The following is a 13683-nucleotide window of genomic DNA, read 5'->3' as shown; positions in this document are numbered from 1 at the left end:
ATATATATATATCTCTGAATCACTTCGCTATACACTCAAAACATTGTAAATCAACCATGCTTCAATTTTTAGAAAAACACGACATTTTGTTACTATAGCCTGCATTCCTGGAGGTTGACTGGCTCTCACCTGGAGCCTCTGATGCAGTTACGGTGTCTGGGGCTGGAGTCATTTTGAAGACTTCCTCACACGTGTGTCTGCTGGTTGAGGCCGGTTATCAGCTGGGACCTCAGCCAGGGCTGTCAGCTGGAGCCTCTGCTCATGGCCTTTATGTGACTTGGGCTTCCTTACACCATGGCGTCTGGGTTCCAAGGGCAAACATCCCAATAGAACTGGACAGAGCTTTGTCACCTTTTCTGACCCAGTCTCAGAAGTCACCCAGTCTCAGAATATCATTCCCAGCATAGTCACAGGCCTGCCAAACTTCAAGGGGATGGAGCACTGGCCCCACTACTCAAAGCGGGGAGTGTCAGCCTCGTGCTGTAAGAAAAGCAAGTTGCACAGGGAGAACAGCTCGGTGCTTTGTGACCACCTAGAGGGGTGGGATAGGGAGGGTGGGAGGGAGACGCAAGAGGGAGGAGATATGGGGATATATGTATGCGTATAGCTGATTCACTTTGTTATACAGCAGAAACTAACACGCCATTGTAAAACAATTATACTCCAATAAAGATGTTAAAAAAAAAAAAAAGCAAGTTGGGGGTGAAGTGTGGTGGTGGCCATCTTTGGAAAACTACAATCTGCCATCTTTAGCAACTATTGTGCACCTACCACGAGCCAGGCATAGTACAACCACTGGAGACACAGCAGTGACCCGGAGACCAAAGTCCCTGCCCCGTGGAGCTGACATTCTAGCTGGGGGAGACAGCCCATCAGCCAAATAAACAGGTAGACTAAATGGCATATTAAGTAGAGGCAAATGCTAGAGAGGAAAAGCTATACTGCAGGGTGGAGGGCTAGGGTGCGCTAGGAGGCAGGTGACTTCTGAGAGCTGGCCGTGGGGAGGTCTAGGGACAAGATTCTAGGAGGCAGATCAGCTAAGGCAGAGACACTGTGGTGGGAGTGTGTCCAGGGGCTCAGGAATCAGCCCAGAGGTCAGCAGGACTGGAGTCAAGAGAGGGAGGGGGATGGGAGGCGGCAGGACCGGGACATGCGAGGTCGTCCATCTTTGTGGCTACTTTGGTTTTTGCTTTGTGCCAAGCACAAAGGGCACGGAGAGTTTTGAGCAGAAGCAGAGGAACTTACACTCTAAGAACAGGGGTGTAAAGAGCACCCAGCCCACTCCCCCCATGCCCCAGCCTCCACTTGCCCACCTCCAATGACGAGGAGCTCACCCCTCCGTTGTTTATGCGTGTCTTGGGTTGCTTATGTCTTGTCATGAATGAAAATAAACCCCCTGTAACTCCACCCCCCCCCATTACAGCCTGCCTCTGGGACCACTGAGTCCCTCCCCAATCCCACAATGTTTTAAAGGGGGGGTTGTCTAAGTCTCCAAGTCTTCTCCACACAGAGCCCCAACAAGTTCTTTCCCTAATCCTCCTGAATGTTTGCCATACCGGCCATTTATGTCTGTCCTTTTTCTAAAGAGGGACTGGCCAAATACAACCCATGGGTCAAATCAGGCCCTCAGCCTGTTTTTGTAAATAAAGTTTTATTGGAACACATTTGTTTGCTATTGTCTACGGCTGCTTTGTTCAGAGTTGCGTTGCTGCCTTGGAGACTGTGTGACCCACAAAGTTTACAATATTTACTCTCTGGCCCTTTACAAGAAAGTTTTCTGACCCCTGTCCTAAATGCGTGTGCCTTAAGTTTCTCTCTTGGCGAGACGTTGAAAATGACTGTAAGGGGCAACGGTAGAGGCAAGGAAGCCCATGAAGAGGCTGGACTCTTAAAGACGTGCAGTAATAAAATCCCAAATTACAGTATTATCGCAATTTTGCTACATATATCTACAATTCAAACATTAATTTGCATATATTTTAAAACTAGACTTTATATATCTAGTTCTTTGTAGAGGCTTCCAGTACTTGTCTCTGGTTGAGTAAATACAGATCTCTATGTGTTTTCATGAATAATCAGCATGACAGAGCCTCGAAACTTACCTTGAGGCCCTGCGTTCACCTGGAAGACCAGTGGTTGGGAACAGAGCAGGGTGGTATCCTGGGGTGCAATTAAAAACCACAGATTCTTAACTCTGAAAGAAACAACATTTAAAACCGCGGAGGGCGGGAGGCCTGAGTCTGAGGCTGGCTGGCAGGGGTCGGCCAACCACGTCCGCACCAAAGAAAGCGAGATGGCCCACACCCCATGGCCAGGCCAGCCTCCTTAGGAAACTTGGACTCTCCCCCAACTTTCCAAAGCAGACTTTTTTCAGTCACTATGGTCATGAAGCATGAAAAGAAAGCCCTGAATTGTTTTCCAGGAAGAAAGGGAGAAAAAGAAAATAAAATGTTGCCATTTCAAAAATACATGCTTTGTCCTCAGGCTGCCTTAAAGAAAACGAACAGGCAGCAGGACTTACAAAGTTAGACAGAGATGCTGAAAAAGTGAAGCTCTCACCTTGCCTTAAGGGTACCTTCCAGAATCTGTGCCCCTCGGTAACTGAATCTTGTGACCTCTCTTGACCCTCTTGCCCCGGGTTCTGGGTCTACAGCTGTGTAGTAGAAACCCTAAGTCCCTCCCCACAAGGGGGCTGCTAGAAGTCTCCACGAGCGGTAAAGGAGGGAGAGCCAGAGGAGGTGACCACCAGGTGCCCCAGAGTGGGGCTACGTGTGGAAGGAAACTGGAAAGAGGGGCCGATGGCACCCCAGGCACGGCTCTCCTGGGTCATTGCCGGCCTCACTGGGATGCAGGGAGGCAGGAGAGTGTGTGGGTACCACAAGTGGCCAAGCATCTTCTGGAAGCTTCATTAATAAAGTCCGTGGATGAAGAGCTAAGAATGAGAGGAGTCAGTGCTACGGAGGGGACAGGGCTGGGGGCACAGGTAGAGGTTCAGTCTTTGGACCTTGACCACAGAAGGCAGGTGGGACAGTGCACAGGGCCCAGATTCCTCCACGGCCAGGCCCTGTTCTGGGATCCATGAGGGGCACCCTGACCTCCCGGCTCACCTCCCCCGAGGGTTCCCAGGCACCCAGACCGCTCTCTAATGCTGCACAAACCTTTTCTGTGTCATGGCCCTGGCAGGGTGCCTGGAAGCTGGCACTGGCCCAGATTCCCTTCCTCGTGCTCAGGAATGTGCCCAGGGTTACGCTGGGTGTGGAAAGGCAGCTGCCGCACTCAGGTCTCCCCGGCCTCAACCCTGGGTGAGGTCATTTCTTTTTTGCACCTGTTCCATGAAAAAAACTCTCCCCAAGTTGGTGGACAGGCAGACACTGCCCAGAATGAGCCTCCGGGGAGAAGGGCAGGTCAAAGAACAGCGTGCAGAGCTCTGGAGGGAGTTAGAAGAGCTGAGTTCAAGGTAGGTAGCTGAGTCCAGGAGCCGGCTATGACCTAGGCAGGCTGCTTAACCCTCTGAGCTCCGTTTCCTCTGATACGCCCTTGAGTCTATTGAACTAAATGATCTCTAGAATTCTAGTTTTTCTTAGTAACCACAAATTGATGATGAGTTTATTGCCTAAGGTGAAAACGTGCAGTATAAATGTGCCAGGTCAGGCAACTGGGGCCAGCTACAGGGACTACCTGGGAACCCCTACTGCCTTGTGAGAAAGCCGACCAGCTCCAGCGGCACAAAAACTCACATCTATCCACGAATCACATCTGAGCATTCATGCCTTCACTCAACCATCCTTCCAGTCTTCCTCCTATCTTCCCTCCATCTTTTCATCCTTCCATTCGTCCATTCAACCAACCATTCATCCATTCCATCCAACTATTCTTTTATTCATTCCTCTTTTCTCTCTTCCTTCCTTCCTTCTATCTTTCCATCTTTCCTTCTTGTCTTTCTCTCTATCCAGCCACCCATCTATCCATCCATTTATTCATCCATCCTTTATCATTACATCCTGCCATTCAATATCTATCCTTCTTTCCTTCCATTGAGCTGTCCCTCCATCCTTCCATCCTTGTTCCTTCAACATATCCATCCATCCATCTTTCCTTTTTCCTTACTTCCATCCATTCATCTATCCAATCATTCTTTCTTTCATTTTTCCATTTGTCTTCCCATCCTTGCTATCTAACAATACCTCCATTATTTACATAGTTATGAACACCTACTTGAGCTGGATACTGCTTATATTTAAATATTCACATTTGTATTCATGTTCAACCTAAATAAACCATGAGCCTATTATAGAAATACGTCCTAAGGGAGAGAGACATCCAATACTTAAGGTACAACATGAGAAATGTAATATAATAGAGGTATTCACAAAAGTTGTACAACTCTGGGCGGTCAGGATGGGTTTCCCTGGACATTGAGGGATGTGAGGGATGATTGTTTATCATGCGGACAAGGGAGGCCTTTGCACATTCCAGGCCAAAAGAATGGAATGAGCAAAGGCACAGAGGTGTGGAGAGAGCAAGGCGGTTCCTGAATCATAAGGGGAGTGTCGTACAGTAAGAGGAGAGGGGCGTGGAGAGGCAGGAGTTCTGGAAAAATAAGCAGAGGTCCAGCTTCCAAGGGCCATGCCGGGCCTGCTGAGGAATTTGGACTCTGTCCTGGAGGAGAAGGACCCACCTGGCTGCAGTGGGGAGGATGGGGTGGTGTGTGTGGTGGGGAGGTGTGACTGGAGAGGGGCCAGCTGGGAGGTGACTCTGGAAGGTAGGAGGGGAAAGGGTGTGGTCCAGCTAAGGTGATGAAGTTCAAATGGAGACAGTGGGCGGAGTTGAGATTATTAAGTATGTAGAGGGAGCAGGTGATGGACAGGAGATGAGGGTGATGATTCTGAGGGGACTCCTAGGCGGTGGTCAGGGGCGATGATGTTGAGCAGAAGCTGGGGTCGGGGGGCAGGCAATGAAGGGGTTCAGTTATAAGGAGTCTGAGGCCTGGAAGCATCCTGAAGGAGGGGTCCAGTTTCCAGTGTGTGCACAGATCTGGAGACGGGGCCAAGTTGAACTTTGCAGCCTATTATCTGGTTTCCACTACTGCCATCAGACCAAAGCTGGGCATTCATTCATACATTCATTTACTTACTTGACCAATACTCTCTAAGCACCATCTACCTGACGCACTGTATGTCCTGGATACATAGCGAACAGACCATCAAAGTCCCTGGCTTCCTGGGGGCTGCATTCTGGTGATGGGAACCCCCACTGGACAGTTTGTAGGCCTAAGAGGTAAGCAACCTGCCCAAGGATACACCATCAGCTAGTGGCCAGGCCGGAGCAGAGGCCGAGGCTCAGAGGTGACGCTGGGCAGGGGCATGGAACTGAATGGGATGAGCTGATTCAGGCAGCCCAGCTCTGCAGGAGGCCTGAGGAAGTTCTGGGGCTGTCCCAGCTGCTGGGTGACTCAGCAAATGACTTTTCTGCTGCAGCCCAGGACCCAGAGTCGAAGCAAGAGGGGTCTGTGGGGACCTAACGGAACGGCCAGGTGTCTGACCTTCCCCTGCCCCTGGGGAGACTGCTGGGTTTCCTCTCCCTCTTCCTGCTGGAAACTGCCTCTCTCTCCCCTCAGCCCTGCCTGTCTCCTCTGCTTCCTGCTGCAGCCCTGAGTTGCCACCACACCTTCACTTGGGTCCCTCGGTAACTGCCTCTCTCCTGAGCCAGACCCTGGGCTGAGTTTGCCCTGAACCAGCTCTAGGGTCTAAGAAATGTCATTTGGCCACTCAGAGTCACCTTCATTTCATTCTTTGTAAAATGGGGTCTCCTGAGCTCACGCGCTGGAGCAAGCCTTGTGAACCGTGGCAGACCAGGGGTGGCTGGACGGAGTGGAGGCAGAGACCAGAACAACGTCAGGCTCCATCTGTGATGACAGAGGCTCACGTTTCTTGAGCGCTCGTCATGTCCAGACTCTTTCCAGGCATTATCCCATTTTGTTGTCACAAAAGTCTACAAAGTAGGTTCTCTTACTATCCCCTTGTCTGCAGTAGAAACAGAAGCACAGAAGGGTTAAGTCGTCTAAGGTCACACAGCTAGTAAGCAAAGGGTCTGAATTTGAATATCTGGCTCTAGTCTGTGAACTTTCTTTACACAGTCCTGTGTTCTCTCTCACAGCTCTGTGCTGGGCACGGCCAGTAAGGGGCAGGACCACACTAGCCATGGGGGAGGGTGCGTGGCCGTGGCAGGAGCTGGGCTGCTCAGTATGGAGAAGAGATGTCCTGAGGACAGGGAACCCCTTCCTCCCTCCCTTCATCTGGTTAACTCCTACCCACCTCTTAGGACTTCACTCAAGGCTCCTGACCACTGCCTTTCTGGATGCTTCTGGAGCACAGGTGATTCTTCTGTCACAGGTGATTATCTCATTGTTTCTAGCACCTGCTCTTCACCAGGCACAGGGATAAGCATTCAACACATTCCCTCACCCAACCCTCACAGCCCCTCTGTCAGTCCTGGGCTTGGCGGGGCAGGGGTCTAGGTGGCAGGGGCAGAGCCCGCTGCAGCCAGCTTATGAGAAAGGGAACATCTGTGGGGAAGCTCCAGGCATCTTGGGGAAACCCAGTCTCATAAAGGATTGCAGCCAGACCCTGGGAAGGCGTCAGGAACCCATATATCTCCTCTACATGTCACTCTCTTACACCGGAGGTGGCGACCCAGTGTCTCTCATCTGCGTTTCTTTCTGCGGTCCTTAGAGCCCTGGTACAGAAGTCTGCTCAGTGCAGGAAGAACTTCTCTCAGTCAGGACTGTTCAGACAGACAGGGGCCGCCTCAGCAGCCAGTGAGCACCCATCCCTGGGGACGTGCAAGCAGTGATGGGAGATGCGTGAGGGAACGTGCCAGCTCTGAGGGGCGCTTGGGCTCAGGCAGCCATTCGAGCCACTCTGGGCTGTGAAATCCAGCTCATATTTCAAATGCCTCCTCAGTGTCTCCACCGAGATGTTCAATGAACATCTCGAAAAGAACACAGCCGAAACTGAGCTCTCGTTCTGTCCCCTCCTGCCCCCTCCACAGCTTCCTCATCTCAGTGGACGGCAACTCCATCTTTCCAGGTGCTCAGGTCAAAACTTCAGAGTCATCCTTGAGTCCTCTCTCTCTGTCTTCCATCCCACATTTGATCCTTCGGCAAATCCTGTTGGTTCTACCTTCAGACTCTATCCAGAATCTGACCTGTTTCCTCCACTGCTCTGGTTACCAGCCTGGTGAAGCCTCCCCACGATCTGGTCCCCTGCTGCCCCCTCCCTCACTCCCTGACTGGTCCTTGCCATCCCTCCAATACACCAGGCACAGTCCCCTTCTCGCAGCTTCTTCAGTGGCTGTTTCCTTGGTATGGACCTCTTCCCCTCTGTGTCTGCATGGCCACGGCCCTCACCCTCTTCAAGTCTTTGCTCAGGGGTGACTTCAACAGTGAGACCCACTCTTTCCTCCATATTTAAAATTGCAACTGCCCCTCCCCCACCCAGCCCATCCTGGGTGCCCCCAATCCCTCTTAACTTACCAGGTTTCTTCCTTTCTTTGCACAGCACTTACCACTTTGAATATACTATATAATTTTCAGTTATTTGATTATGTACAATCTGTATTCATCCACTAGAGTATAAGCTCCCTGGGGGCATTGGCTTTGCTTTTTCCGATATCTTCTAAACACCTAGAACGGTGGCTGATCCAACATAGATGCTCAATCAATAAATATGATGATGGAGAGATGGGACTGCAAGTAAGTCAGGATCCAGGAGCCTGGGGATGCCCCTAGCAGCTGGTCAGGGAGCATGGGGCCCCCAGTACCTTCCTGGGGATCCAGGCAGACTCAGCCAGCTTCTCTCGCCACCTATCCTCCCTCCCCCTCCCTTACACTCATGCAGAGTGGGTTATACCCTGGAGGGGGACTGGTTCTTAACTGTGTCCATGGAGGGCTCGGGCATGCTAATAATCACAGATACAGAGAATAAGCTAGTGGTTACCCGTGGAGAGAGGGAAGGAGGAAGGGACAAGATAAGCGTAGGGGATTAAGAGTTACAAACTATTACGTATAAAATAAATAAGCTACAAGGATATAGTATACAGCATAGGGAATGTAGCCAATACTTCATAGTAACTTTAAATGGGGTATAATCTACAAGGACACGGAATCACTATATTGTACACCTGAAACTAATATAATATTGTAAATCAGTTACACTTCAATAAAAATAAATAAATAAATAATAAAGAGATGATTTTAGAATGCCAGAAAGAAAAAAAACCTCCTAAATTATACCAAAATATTCAGTTCACTTGGGTCTGTTTTTTTTTTTTTTTTTTTATTGGGGAGGGAGGGTTGTTTTTCCCACAGCATATATCACCTTCTGACATGCTATATGATTTACTTATTTATCATGCTATGTTTTTAAATTTATTCTTTATTATTTAGCAGATTCTCAAAGGGATTTCTGACTCTAAACAGTTTGAGAACCACTTGTCTCAATCATCCTGCTGTTTTCTTTGTGGCCAGCAGGGCTCCTGGGCTCCCATGCCTAGGGGTTGCTCACCAGGCTCCTCTTGGGTCTGGTGACTGCAGCCATCACCCAGCTGGAGAGGTGACAGTTGGTACCCTGGACTTCAGTCAGGTCCCCAGACTCTCCTACCTCTTCTTCTAACCAGGTGGTTCCCAAACCGCCACAGACCTGCCCTTCTCCTCAGGTCTTAGCCCAAGTGGTGCACCTTCGAATTAGCAAGGTCAAAATGGTGGGGAAGTCCCTACGGTGCTCTCCGTGGTCCTGAACTACCTCTCTGGTCTCTGCTCAGAGTGAGGTTGTTTCTTTGGGAAGTAGAGCGGGGGAAGGGGAATTGTGTGGCCCCAGAGGACCTCTCCCCCTCCAGTTTATACTTATCTTTCCTAGAACTCTAATCCTACTTCTTTTGCTTGTATTAAACCTTCTTATCTTTGAGGTCTTGGCTGAGTTGTCCCCTCCTCAGGAAGGCTTCTCAGGTTCTGCAAAACTAAAGGTGGTGGTCTCCTCTAGGTTCTGTACCTCCCACATCCCAGTGTGTGGGGAATCACCTACCTGGCCCCATGAGTTAATGATAAACTTGTCTGTCTACCACACTGCTGTGCCCCCAACACATAAGTGATGACAATAAATTTTGGTTGAACAAACAAATGAATTAATGAAATGAATGAGAGGTGGATGGTCTAAGGAAGGAATGCCCTCATGGTTTGTTCCTACCCTTTGATTTCACCAGGACTACTATGCCAGGCTCTCTGTAGTAGGAACGTGGAAGAGAAACAAGAGATTGACATGGCTCTTCCTCTATGGAACACATGACCTGGTAAAGGAATGAACAGTGGCCACATTTTATAGACGGGAAGCCTGAAGCTTAGAGAAGTGATGCAATTCTTCTGTAATCACTTAGCTCAGGAGTGACAGAGGTGGCTCTTGAGCCCCTACCCCTTGGCTCTGGATCTGGTACCCATCCCCTGCCTATGCCATCACTCCCCCCTCTAGATTGCAGTTCACACCGCTGGGTAATGAAGACACTGGGCTACATCTATCTCTAAGGGAATTTTCCAAATCCTAGCTTCCATGGAAAATTAGGACTCATGAGCTTAGTCTTTGGGTAACAGCTTCCAGGGTCACTAAGATCACATGAGGAAAGCCCTTTGCTTCTAATAAGTTGTTTTGTTGTCCAAGTCATATTATCAGAAACAGGGTGGGAGACCCCTTCTTGGCAAGAGCTGGATTCTCGGCAGCAGCCGCAAGAGTCTTTCATAAACCCCAAACGCCTGGACACTCCAGACTCACAGGAAATGCGGGTAGGCATGATATGGCCCGTCCTGGCCTCAGTCTGGCCAGTAGCCACAGCTCCCAAGACAACCCACATCCTACCCACTGGTGGTTTGTGGGACTTGGGAGAAATCCCATTGGCGCCAACCTGCGGACTGTCACCTGCAGGGTTCTAAGGTGTGGGGACCATGAGTCCTGAGCTAGCGTCAGTTTTCACTTCTTGGAACTGTCCCATGTATCCCCCATACAACCACACAAGTCCCATGTCTCTGCCTCTGGAGCAGTCAAACCTGGGGTGTAAAGGATTTTGATGATCAAAAATGAGCTGTGAAAAAAAGAAAAATGAGCTGTGTGAGCATAGCCACTCAATAAAGATGTTTTGCTCAAGGGACAACGTTTTGAAAATATGGGATCCATAGAAGAAACATCACACAGAAGAAGCTGAGTAGGTGAGAAGTAGGAGGAGCCAGGACCTACCAACACCTGAAGGAAATAGTTGGTCTCCTTCTGGGAACCAAGGCTCAGTCTGGGGGGAAGGGAAGGGGTGGAGGAAGGAGCTGAGACTGGGCAGTGGGACCCTGTCAGGAAAGGCCAGATGGGGGCTGCTAAAGGCTGGCTTTATGACCTCACTTTGGCTAAAAGTAGGGCTGATTGGAGGAAAGCAAACTCAGCACCCCAGCAAACCCCACCGACAACTGTGACGTGGGAAGGGGGCAGTGGTGCCCTCCCCAGAGTCCCATTGTTTTCCTGTGTCCCCCTGGCTCTCCGCAGCTGCCCAGTTCTCTGGGGCTGGCCTGCCCTGCCTTGTAGCCAATGCTGTGATGTCCTCGGGTACCCCACACCTGCAGAATTCACAGCTGAGCCCAGAAGAGAGAATACAGGGGTGTCAGGTGCCCTGTGTCACCCACGTCACCTCCCAGGCCCAATGTCCCTCCTATAAAGTGGGACAGGCTAGATGTTCCCTGAGGGCGCTTGGTGCCAGTCATGCCAGGGCTCCCATCCTAGATTCTATGGGGGGAGGGCTGGTCTCCATGGAGAGGGAGCGGCCCTGCTGGCCCTGAATCTGGCAGCAGTCGTAGCTGGCCGCCCACGCACAGGCAGGCAGGAGGCAGGGTGCTGCAGTCTCGTTGCCAAGCACAGAGAACTTTCCGCTGGGTCCAGGTTTCCATCACCATGGCAACTGCTGGGGGGTGGAAGCAGAATTCCTCAGAATTCCGGGGAGAGCATATGGGGGAGGGAAGAACAAGAAAGTGAGCCCTGAGCAGGCCCTGGGCGAGGGTAGGGCCAGTACCCAAGCGGACCCCACATTTCCTCTGCCATTTTCATTCCCTTCTCCCTCTTTTGATGTTTCTATGTTCTTTTCTCCTTTCTCTAGGTCCTCCTTCCCGCTCCCTTCCCTGAGCCCTTGCCCTTAGGAACAGTAGTTGGTGTTTATTGAGCACATACTACGCACCAGGCACTGTCCCAAGTGTTTTACACATGTGAATTCATTTAACCCTCTCACCACTATGTGGTAGGTACTATCATCATCCCCATTTCGCAGATGGGCAAGTGGAGGCCCAGGGAGGTTGGATGACTTGCCCAGTAACTGGCAGACTCAGGAGTTTGGCTGGATGCCAGTGACGGCACTCTCAGCCACTGTGGTGTCTGGATGGTCTCCATTGTCTAAGAAACACCAGGGACTGCTAATGAAATGAAGGGGCGGGGGGACACAGAGGGGCACAGGCAGCACATGTCCATGCTCTGAAGACCCTGTCCCCACTTCCCCTCCCACTGCCTGCACCCCACACCGACCTTCCTGGTTGAAGCCAGAGTGCAGGGCAATGCCAACTGCCCACACCTGCCGGGCACCACCGTTGGCTGAGTTTCCTGGCCTTGGGTGACCAGCGCTCGCTCTCTCAGGCCCAGAGGAGGCTCCTGTCCTAGAGATGGCATTGGGAGGTTCAGGGAGCCAGAGACCTGGATGCCATTCCCAGCACCCCCTCATTACTCCTGGGGGACCCTGGGGATTGAGAACCTGACCCAGGGTTCAGGTCTGCCTATGCCCATCATACTCCTACAAGAGGCTTAGAATTCCAGGGGGTTCACTGCACTCCTCAGAACCTTTCAGATGATGGTGAGGGGTTGGTGGGAGATCATGTATAAAGATATTGTGGGAGCAGCAAAGATAGTAACTCAGCCAGGCCAGTCGCTGGGCATGACCTCCATGCTGAGCCACTTGGCCTTGTTTTCTCCTGGTTTCCGCATCCTTGTGGCTGATGCTCCGCTACTCACTACCTTGGGTGGGATTTTCGTCTTCAGATCCCTCTAAGGCTTGTCCCACTCTCTCCAACTCTCTGGATCAAATTTCCAAGGCGTCCAGCCTCGACATCTTAATTGCTGGCACCCGGATGGCACAGAACTCCCCCTCCAGACCATCCCACTGGCTGCTGGCCAGGCCACTGATTGGCTGCTCTGAGTCTGGTGCTTTCTCCTGGTCCAATCAGCTGTGGCCAGGGAGGCGGAGTCCCATGTTACTGAAGATCGTTGCTAAGATAATGGATGCATTTGTTCACTGTTTAAGCCATTTGGAGCTTAAACAGGCACCTCACTAACCTGGACTTGGGTCTCATACCCTTGGTGCTGAGTCACTTGCTTCTATGCTTCTATGTAGTCAGGTGAGTTGTGGTTTCTGTTACTAGTAACCAAAACCTCATGGTCGGCCTGCCATTCCATAGGTTTACTGCAAAATTGAATGAGTCAGACCTGGTCAAGCTCGGTCGTGACCTTACAGAACTGAGGTGAGGGGATCCAGAATGTTGTCTCAAGAAACCTGGAGGTCCCACTTCTACTAGCAAGCCTCCTTCCAGCGGTCAGCCAAAAGCAATGAGTGAGGTTTATGCTTCCACCTGCTGGCCCCACGACACCTATGCTGAGAAGGACCAGAGAAATTAACTCATCCAACTCCTTCCCACCATTTCGGTCATGTGGGGAGCTCTGAATGCTCAGTCCTGGGCCAGGCCCCCCATTGTAGGAGGCAGCTTTCTATCACCCATAAGGGAAGGGGGTTGTATCCGCTCGCCATCCTCCACAGGGCTCACTGCAAGTCTCCTATCAAGCCAGCCCTACAAATGTCTCCCCGACTCCTGGAGCTCCATGATCAAAGGGACTGTGGCTCCACCTCCAATGTGTTATTCACGCCTCACTATGTGGGCAGGATGTACCAGCTCAGCACTGAGCACTGGGAAGGATGGGAAGACAGGGCCGTCATGAGAGGTAGAAAACCTTTTCACTCCAGAGCAGGACTGGGGATTAATGAGCACCCAGCCCTATTCCCCCATCCCCCAGCCTCTGCTTGCACACCTCCGATGATACAGAATCATCTCTTTGTTGGTTTATGGTGTCCTTATTGGCATGAATGTAATTAAGCCTCTTTGTGACTTCCCCCCATTATGGTTTGCCTTCTGAGACCACTGAGTGGGCACGCCTAACTCTCCACAGTGAATTCCACTCCTTCTTTGACCAATCCACATATGCCCCAACCTCCAGGACCCTCACCACTCCAGTCGCTTATGTCTGCCTCTTTCTAAAGCAGGGATTGCAAACTACAGCCGAAGGGCCAAATCTGGCCCACCACCTGTTTTGTAAATAAAGTTTTATTAGGACACAGACACACTGACTCATTTATTATTGTCTATGGCTGCTTTTGTGCTACAAAGGCCAAGTTGAATAGTCAAGACAGACGCTGTATGGTCCACAAAGCTTAAAACATCTACTACCTGTCCCTTTACAGAAAAAGTTTTCTGACCCCTGTTCCAAAGCATCAGTGGTCCCCTAAATGGTACAAGAGATCCCAGGTATGGCCTGACCTTCAGGATGGGCAGTCCCTTGGTGTCCCCTCCTA

The sequence above is a fragment of the Aethalodelphis obliquidens genome, unplaced genomic scaffold, assembly GCF_003676395.1.
Source record: "Aethalodelphis obliquidens isolate GAN/ISIS:26980383/991018 unplaced genomic scaffold, ASM367639v1 scaffold21, whole genome shotgun sequence".
Taxonomy (NCBI): Eukaryota; Metazoa; Chordata; class Mammalia; order Artiodactyla; family Delphinidae; genus Aethalodelphis; species Aethalodelphis obliquidens.
This window is presented reverse-complemented; position numbering follows the sequence as displayed.